We start from the raw sequence: 9,426 nt of genomic DNA, 5'->3' as shown, positions 1-9,426 counted from the left end.
CAGAGTGAGACATCTCACTTCTGTTCCATCTTTGTTGGAGTTGCACATGCGCAGTAACCGTACGTTCACACCGCCACCGACTTGAGCGTCTAAAGTTACCGGAAGTCATTCATTTTCAATGGAAGCCGGCTTCTCTCAGCTGCAAGGAGCGGCAAATCTGTCGGCGTCGCGTTTTGGGCGTTTTGAGCGTGTTGAGCGTCAATCAGAAAGTTGACATTTTCAACTTTATGGTAATGAGCTATGACGCGTTCAGCGGCAAGCAGCGGCTAACGCCAGCCGCCAATCGGATATAGACGTCCTTCACGCTGGCTGATCCTGGGAAACATACATGTAATCTTTCGTTCCTACCAAACATTAATTCTGAGACAAGCTCATATCGCCGTTCTGGGTTACCTTTTGTTTATAATAAACGTTGTTTGTACATAGGAACAAGTTAACGCTACCTGCCGGTCACATCCGCTCACAGTGAAGTCCGGCACGGGTCACTAGATTAGTCCGGCGGCTGCTCGCTCTGCCTGCATGCCGCTTGGCTCAGCGGCTAACGAGCGAGCTAACTGCTAACAGACCCGTTGCGCCAATTAATACAACTTCTGTCATTACATATGTAATTTATAAAGGTTTCTAGTGTCAGTGTATTGGCCGTGGCTACGTGGGCTTCTCCCGTCGAGAGAAAACGCTGCCACTTCAGACGGACAAAGCGTCACAAAGCTTCCCCGTACTTTTTGACAAGCGTCCTTGGCGGCGCCAGAGCTTTTTTGCAGCTCAAGTCGTGGCGTGGTGTAGTACGGTAAGGACTACTAGCCAGTCAGAAGCAGAGTATAGGCCTTGAAGTACCTAGGTAAGACTACTAGCCAGTCAGAACAGCGGTATGAGGGCCCGGACAGTACCTAGTAAGGACTACTAGCCAGTCAAAGCAGAGTATGAGGGCCCTGACAGTACCTAGGAAGGACTACTAGCCAGTCAGAAGCAGAGTATAAGGGTCCTGACAGTACCTAGGTAAGGACTACTAGCCAGTCAGAGCGAGTATGAGGGTCCTGACAGTACCAGGTAAGGACACTACTAGCCAGTCAGAAGCAGAGTATAAGGGTCCTGACAGTACCTAGGTAAGGACTACTACGTCCAGAAGCAGAGTATGAGGGCCCTGACATACCTAGGTAAGGACTACTACCAGAAGCAGAGTTGAGGGTCCTGACAGTACCTAGGTAAGGACTACATCCAGTCAAACAGAGTATGAGGGCCCTGACAGTACCTAGGTAAGGACTCTAGCCAGTCAGAAGCAGCGTATGAGGCCCTGACAGTACCTAGTAGGACTACTAGCCGTCAGAAGCATATATTAGGGCCCTGACAGTACCTAGGTAAGGACTACTAGCCAGTCAGAAACAAGCTTTGTAAACCCATAGTGTGCAAAAAAATATATAACTCAATAAAGGAAAGGAAAAAAGCCAAAAAGCATAATGAGCAATTTAAGTGGAATTGATCTAAAAGTCATTTTAGTTGTTAACTATCAGTTTTGGCCTCATGAGAGCGAGATGTTCAAATGAATATCTATCTCATGTCAATGTTAAAAAGCTGGAGTCAGGATGGAGTTAGCCTAGCTTAGCATAAAGGCTGGAATGAGTTAAATAGCTAAAGTCAGGATGGAGTTAGCCTAGCTTAGCATAAAGACTGGAATGAGTTAAACAGCTGAAGTCAGGACGGAGTTAGCCTAGCTTAGCATAAAGACTGGAATGAGTGAGCGTGGCCCTGTCCAAAATGATAACAACTAAAAGCTCCAGAGCCCTGTTTGAGTTGCCTGTTTGTGGCAACGTTCAGCAGTTTGTGAAGTTATTAAAAACATTTTCTTGATTAAAAACATTTCATCCGTGGGTTCTCAAATGCGGTCGGTGAGCACAGCTTTGGCTCTCTGTACAAGCATGATGGTACCCAACCTGGCAACCACACACTAAAGTCCCTGTGCCTGTTTATCAGGAAATAGAGACTGCACATCCCCCTAAAACCATACATCGTTGTTTTCACATTTATGTTTGTGCATGGATTAAACCATCATGTTCATTACTTACAGCTCAAGACTGTCAGGTTCATCTGATTGATTTCTAATAAGGCCAATATTAGCTCAATATATTAGTGGAACCACAGCACCCCCAGTAGCATGTGTGTGTGTGTGTGTGTGTGTGTGTGTGTGTGTGTATGTGAGAGAGGGAGAAAGAGAATATGTTAATCTCCTTAGCTTCATTAAAACAGATAGAGGCGGATTAGCAGGAGGTGCATGTAAATGAACATAATTCCAGGAGAAATTGAAACAGCGGCAGAGATAAAAACGTCATGAGGGAGAGACAAATATAATCAAAATAGCAATTAATCGAATTCCCCTTACGAAACAGGGCCTGTTATTTGGTGGAATTACCAGCAGCTACAGTGAGCTAATTGGTGAGGCCGATAGTCAGGATTAGCGTTGCGTGTCTTCTTCCCTCCTCTGTTCTCCACATCATCTCCATTCTGCCTCTTTTATGTCAGTTCTCCATTCTGTAATTCTTCACATTAATCTCCACTGGCAACATTTTCTATAGATGTTCTCCAAGATTCTCTGTCTCCTATTTCATTCATATTTTCCCATCTTTCTCTCCTCTGCTTTTGGCTGCCTCTCTGTGTGTGTGTGTGTGTGTGTGTGTGTGTGTGTGTGTGTGTTGTCAGCACCCTGTGACATCACTGCTGGGTATGGTTACAGCACTGACCACAGACAGCAGTCTCTTTAAAAGAGACTTCAGATACAGTATTAGGGACCACTAAGGTCTATATAAAAGAGACTTCAGATACAATATTAGGGGACCACTAAGGTCTATATAAAAGAGACTTCAGATACAGTATTAGGGGACCACTAAGGTCTATATAAAAGAGACTTCAGATACAGTATTAGGGGACCACTGAGGTCTATATAAAAGAGACTTCAGATACAATATTAGGGGACCATCAAGGTCTATATAAAAGAGACTTCAGATACAGTATTAGGGACCACTAAGGTCTATATAAAGAGACCTCAGATACAGTATTAGGGGAGCACTAAGGTCTATATAAAGAGACTTCAGATCCTTTATTAGGGACCACTAAGGTCTATATAAAGCATCTAAAGAGCACCATGTCATGGGACCTTTAAATTAAGTTGCATATTACAATGGGCCTATAATGTGTAGGGCAGCCTAAAACCTTAACACATTCATTGTTACATAGCATACTAAGCTATTGAAATAACGTTTGTTGGTTTTATTGTGGCACAGTGTATCCTCAGGATGAACTGTATATGTGGACCCGATTCATGTTTGCAAACAATATGTTGGATTTGTGTCAAGACATTAATTTTTGACCAAACTTTCAAAACATTTTACAAATTCTTATACACTACACCATAATTTATGATCTCTGCACTAAGCTACTCATGATCAGAATTCCTAGCCGTTATATATATTATGTAGACTGACTTTGAGTTTCTGTAAATATAACAGTTTTTCTGTCCTATCCTTTCCTTCATCCGTTCCCTTTTTCATTCGTCTTTCTTCTTTACACTCTTTTCTTCCCCCGGCCTTGTAGACAAACAAAGCTACAGAAGTCATTTGGTTGATTTATACGCCCCCCACCCCTCCCTTCCCTCCGCGCTCGGCATTGATTGTGATGTCTTCCTAAACGGCCCCCCGCCGAGGGCGCCAACACACTTTTATGAAAGATCCAGCGTTTCCCTAAAAGCTAATCATGTTAGACATCAAAGAGCGAGGCTGCTGCCTTGATCAAGACACATCTGAAGACACTGCCTATTGCTCTGCTACTGCTGCTCAGGATTAGGCCTAGCATGTGTGTGTGTGTGTGTGTGTGTGTGTGTGTGCATGCATAAGAAGGTGCAGGCAAAAGGACTGGAGATGTAGAAACGAGTCGTGCAGAGATATTTAGTAAGGAAAGAAGGACAGGAGGAGAATCCTTTATTTAGTCTACAAAATGTTCTTTAGACAAATCTGATTTATTAACATTAACATCAATGGTGTGTTAATAAATGGAAAGCAGCGTAACATTACATTTTACATGGCTACTAGCTGTTTTTTTCTGAACTCTGACCCTGAACAGTGACAAGAAGAAAACCACCAAATCAACTTGTTGTTTTATTTGAATTTTACCAGTTAATCTGTCAGGGACAATACATATAGTCATTGATACATCCAAGTGCAGCCAATGCACTGTACGTAGGACTTCTAGCTGTAGGCTGATTTACAGTCCTCGTCACGGAGCACCATGACGTAAGCTATTTTTTAATTTTGGAGCCCATGTTATCCAAATTGGCGTGGAGCGGCTGCAGCGATAGCTTCTCCTCTGTTGGTGTCATCCGTGGGCCGTGAGCGAATGTGTCAGCCCGGCTAGGAAAACCCCTGTATAGCTGGATACTTTCCAAAAATTAAACAAATTTCTCAATTACACAGCCAGCTTTACTGTGACTTTGGCTGTCTTGGCTTCTCAGCTGTGTAAACAGCGAGATCCGCGATCAGGCAGCCGAGAGAGGAAGGACCGCTTTGTGTCCGGTGATGAGACGTTTGCGTCCGGTACGAACGGCCAGGCGCGTGATCAGGGTCAAATCTACGCTTCACAGCTGTTTGCGGAGCTCAGCGTGCGGTGCGTTTTTCGCTGTTAGGCTTTTAGAAATGATACACATGGTAAAACACTAGAAAATAGACACATATGCATACCACTTACAGTTCATGAATAAAGAAAAATGATACAGCAGCCTAATTGGTTCATAGCTGACAATTAAAGCAAACAGTCACTTACATGAAAACCAACAGAGACAGGCAGACAACTTCATTCGTCCTTTAACTTAACAGATCCCATAAAATAACAGTATAGAACATATGAAATAGTCACACTCTTATTGGCAGGATGACATTAAAAGTGTTTCCTTTCTGCCTATTCTTTGTGAATTTGGGGCCTTTCAGCTACAAATCAAGGGACTGAAATTTGGAACCATGGCTAGGATAACAACATGTACATAACAACATATATTTACAAATTTAAAACTCTCCTGCCACAGATCCCGATGCAGCGTGCCCAGTGATTTTTCTCCGGCTGCCCACTGCAGGTACCAGCTGTTTAAAGCTCCACAGACGTGTGTAACAAAGCCAGTGTCAGGCCTTTGTTCAGCGGCTATCTGCAAGCAGAGATACACTTGCTTTCCCTCTATTACCACCTCATCATGTTGAATTGCTTCAGTGTGTTTAACTGAAAATTAAGGTGATTGCAGTCACATTTTAATAGAATTGGGATTTGTGCGTGAACTCCCCAGAGGTAAAATAGATTCCACATGAATAGAAACACACACACACACACACACACACACACACACACACACACACACACAAGCGTGCTCTCAGGTGACATTCTAAATCCCATTAAAACGTCTGAGGTTATTATTGTCATTTGATTGGACTGTATTTTGACACTTGCATAATATTATGAAGCTAACAACGCACTGTGTCTGCAGCCCTCCGAGATAATGCTAAATGAGTTGAGGGAGTATCTGCTGACAGTCCTTGACACAGCGTGTTTGCCTTGCATATTGCCAGTATTCATCAAGTGTGTGTCAAGAAACACATCCCATTGACACAGAGGGCTTACAGAGTGTCTGCAGTGATGAAGGTCTGAGGCTCACTTCTTCACTTGTTCATGACAAACGTGTGGCTGTGTAGATCTACCTTTACAGGTAAAATCTAAATGGACTTATTTATTTAGCGCTTTTCTAGTCTCATGGCGCTTACCCACTGCTAGTGCCAGCTCAGCTCGGCCGCGGTGCCCCGTCCTCCTTTCTCCATTGCAGATCTAGTACCGCGTTATGCGTGAGGCTAGCATGGCTTGTCGTCATAGCAACGCCGCAGGAAACTGCCGTGACCTAACGTGACACACACACAGAACGTGGAAGCTGTGTTTGATTCTCAATGGTGGCTGTTTGCCAGAAGACACATTTATTTTCTAAAGAAGCTAAAACACCGCTGGATAGACTACTTAAACAAGGGGGGTTTGTTCAGGACCCCCCCTCCCCCCCGTCTGCTGCTAGCGATGATGACACAGTGATTAGTGAGGATTCCCTCCGACCAATCAGCAGGTTTTTACGTAACCTTTTGGTATCGCCTCAGCAGCTTAGAGCCTCGACGGAGGTGGTACTAAATAAAGTTCCTGCTGTTAGCTGGAACCAGGGACTTTTTATCATCATGGAAAACTAAGAAAGGCGAGTAGAGCAGGTACAATATGATGGAAAAACGGCAACAACAAAGCAATGTATCACAGTACATAAACCACGCGCCATTCACACACTGTGGCTGGCGTGCATAATGCCATCTGCTCATCAGATAAACAGTCACACACGTACGCACCAATGGCACAGTATCGGGAGCAACTCGGGTTGTCTTGCCCAAGGACACTTCAACATGTGGCCTGCAGGGCCAGGGATCAAACCACCAACCTTCTAATTGGCAGACGACTGCACAGCCACAAGGTGAGCTACACATGATTCTCGCTGTCACATCTACACATGTGTGTGTGCATGTTGTGCATGAAATGATTCAGACTTATTACAGCTTAGGTCTTGTTTTCATAGCTGTGCTTTGAGGATAAATGTGAAATCAAACATATCTAAATGTATAAGTAGATAATGAAAGATATGACATGGTCATCATTCTTAATTTCTTATTCTTTTTTAAATATAGTTGTTGTTCCAATTTTCCAATTTTTTTTTCTTTCAAATTTCCTCCCCAAAATGCATCCCGACTAATCTGTTATCGGCTCAACATCCTTTGATCTTAACTAATCATCAAATAAAGTGACAAAACATTTTAAAATAATGTCAAAAGCATCAGAAAAATTTAATTTGGACCTGGAAGGCCAAGACAACAGGTAAATTATAAGTATAATTACACAAATCCATGTAGGTTATGTTATTCCGTAACCACTCCTCTCCTATAACAGTGTAGAGAACACACTGCTGCCATCAGCGCTCAGCTTGATTTTGGTCCCTGCTCATTTGTATTTCCTTCCAGGCCTTCCATAATAGCCTGGATATGTGTGTATGACAGGACTTTAATTGCCTGAGTTAACAAGGTGAGCTCCACTCGGCCACCTTTTGCGTAGCACAAATCATAGCAGGGATATTCATATCCAATCCCCCGTAAACTATTCACCCGACTGGGAAGTGCGAGAGCATAAACCTGGGCAATAACAGCAATATGTGGCGGGATCTAAAGTGGTAAATCCTTAAATGATGTTCCAACGCTGGGCGAGTGACTTCATTGGGGTGAGGTGACCCCACTCTTCCTTCACAGAGAGGGAAAAGGACAGAAGAAGAAAACGAGTGGGCCAGGCAGTAGGACTGAGAGATTGTCATGAAAAAGCGTGAACAAAAATAAAGGAAATGGGAATAAAAAAACATTTCCAAGGATATACTAGTGATTGGTCAAGAGGGAATTTTAATTTACTATAATTTACTAAAATACTATGAATCAAGTTTTCTTTTCTGCTGCATTGTACAGACATATTTTTGTATAATGTTATTGCAGACTGAATGTAGGGAACATGTGAAACCCCCTATCTGGTACAAAGGCACGTTTCATGTCAGGTGCTACGGTAGGTAAAACACTGGATGGGATTTGATCATCAGCATGTACTCTTTGAATACTGGGTACTTCAAACTAAATGTGTAAAACCTAAAAAATCTACATTTTTGCATGCATGAAGCGCTGGTTTATTGACATTTACTCAACGGTCGGTGCCTCTGCTAAATAGTCTCAAGAAGTAAGTGGTTTTGGTGGACCGTGTGTACGTTCAGAAGTAGTTTTGGTCGTCAACAGAAAACTCAGATTGGACAGATAGTCTGGCTAGCTGTCTGGATTTACCCTGCAGAGATCTGAGGACCAGGTAACCATAGTCCTCAGATTGGACAGATAGTCTAGCTAGCTGTCTGGATTTACCTGCAGAGACTGAGGACCAGGTAACCATAGTCCTCAGATTGAACAGATAGTCTAGCTAGCTGTCTGGATTTACCCTGCAGAGATCTGAGGACCAGGTAACCATAGTCCTCAGTTTGGACATAGTCTAGCTAGCTGTCTGGATTTACCCTGCAGAGATCTGAGGACCAGGTAACCATAGTCCTCAGATTGGACAGATAGTCTAGCTAGCTGTCTGGATTTACCCTGCAGAGACCTGAGGACCAGGTAACCATAGTCCTCTGACCACCAGAAGTTAGAATGCCAATGCAGAGACAAAGGACGGGGATGGACATCCGGCTGAAATGAAAGACATCCGGCGGAATTTCCGGCGGCACCGCAGGAATCCCGGAAGTGGAACGTTGTGGATATAGACTACAGTAGACAAAACATTCTTTATTTCAAAGAGGAACATTCAGACGGATGAATACAGAGTTCAGTAGTGAGTAAATGTAACTTAGGTTAGAAAGAGGGTGCAGCTCTTCACAGGCCGGCTCACAGTAGTTGAGTATTTGGGCTGAATACCGGAGTGATGCCGGGACTAGATGGAAGCAGAGTGTTTAGTGTGCACCACCAAAGACTTCACCAGCAGTCAAATTCATGCCAACAACACACTGTGAACATTTGCTTTGGTGTCCTTTGGTCTTGGGAAGGGAAGCTGTGCACACTCCCTGCCTCTCCATGCATTCACAGATCCTATCACAGAGGATTACTCTTGGCAATGTAAACCCAATAGGGCTTGGGCTGGATTAGAAACGTCTGATCATATAAACACACCTGACTGGACATCAGCTGGCATGTGAGCTAGCTCTGAAGACTGGAGCCCTGAAGATGGTGCCCGCAGGGCGGCATCTTCAATGGAAAGTCATCCTAGGCCACTTTCTTCACATTCAGACAGGAGCTCTGAAAAGTGCTGTTGCTTCCTCCTTAGCATTTCTTTATGGAACCTACAAATCATGTGTGCAATATAACTTAATTACACCTTTAGGTCAACGTTAATGAATGGACAGCAAAAGCTGAAAGATGCCCAATCCTGTCTTATCGAAGCTGATAGCACTATGACGCTTTGCAAAACAAGTTATCTTCAGCGATGGATTGTATTCACTGACCAAAGTGGAACATTTGTTGTATGTCATCCTGGAGACACACCGCTGGCGGTAGCACTGCGAATAGCCGCTATTTTGATTTGGGACCCATGTTATCCAATATGTCCGCTCACATCGGCCACAATCAGGCGTGGAGCGTGAATGTGTCAAGCAAGATAGATGATTACATACAAGAAGGCCACAGTGCAACCGCATGCTTTAAAAAATAAAACAAATTTTAAAATAAAGCAACGTGGTTCATGGTGATTTTGACTCTCTTGACTTCTCGGGGAGACAAGTGATCAGAAACATGGAGAGAGAGAGAGAGAGAGAGAGAG

At 43.6% G+C, this 9,426-nt stretch overlaps 1 long non-coding RNA gene across 1 annotated transcript in view; it reads left to right on the top strand.

The window, feature by feature from the left end:
• Window positions 1–6,206: 6,206 nt before the first annotated feature.
• Window positions 6,207–9,426, top strand: part of LOC116685862 (uncharacterized) — a 19,297-nt gene continuing 16,077 nt past the window's right edge. Inside the window, exon 1 of the long non-coding RNA XR_004331068.1 lies at window positions 6,207–6,266. This is a non-coding gene — a long non-coding RNA (uncharacterized LOC116685862). The remainder of the gene's footprint in view (window positions 6,267–9,426) is intronic.

This window comes from Etheostoma spectabile, unplaced genomic scaffold (genome assembly GCF_008692095.1).
Source record: "Etheostoma spectabile isolate EspeVRDwgs_2016 unplaced genomic scaffold, UIUC_Espe_1.0 scaffold272, whole genome shotgun sequence".
In the NCBI taxonomy this organism is placed as follows: Eukaryota; Metazoa; Chordata; class Actinopteri; order Perciformes; family Percidae; genus Etheostoma; species Etheostoma spectabile.
The sequence above is the reverse complement of the archived record's forward strand: the minus strand, read 5'-3'. Positions and strand labels throughout refer to the sequence as shown.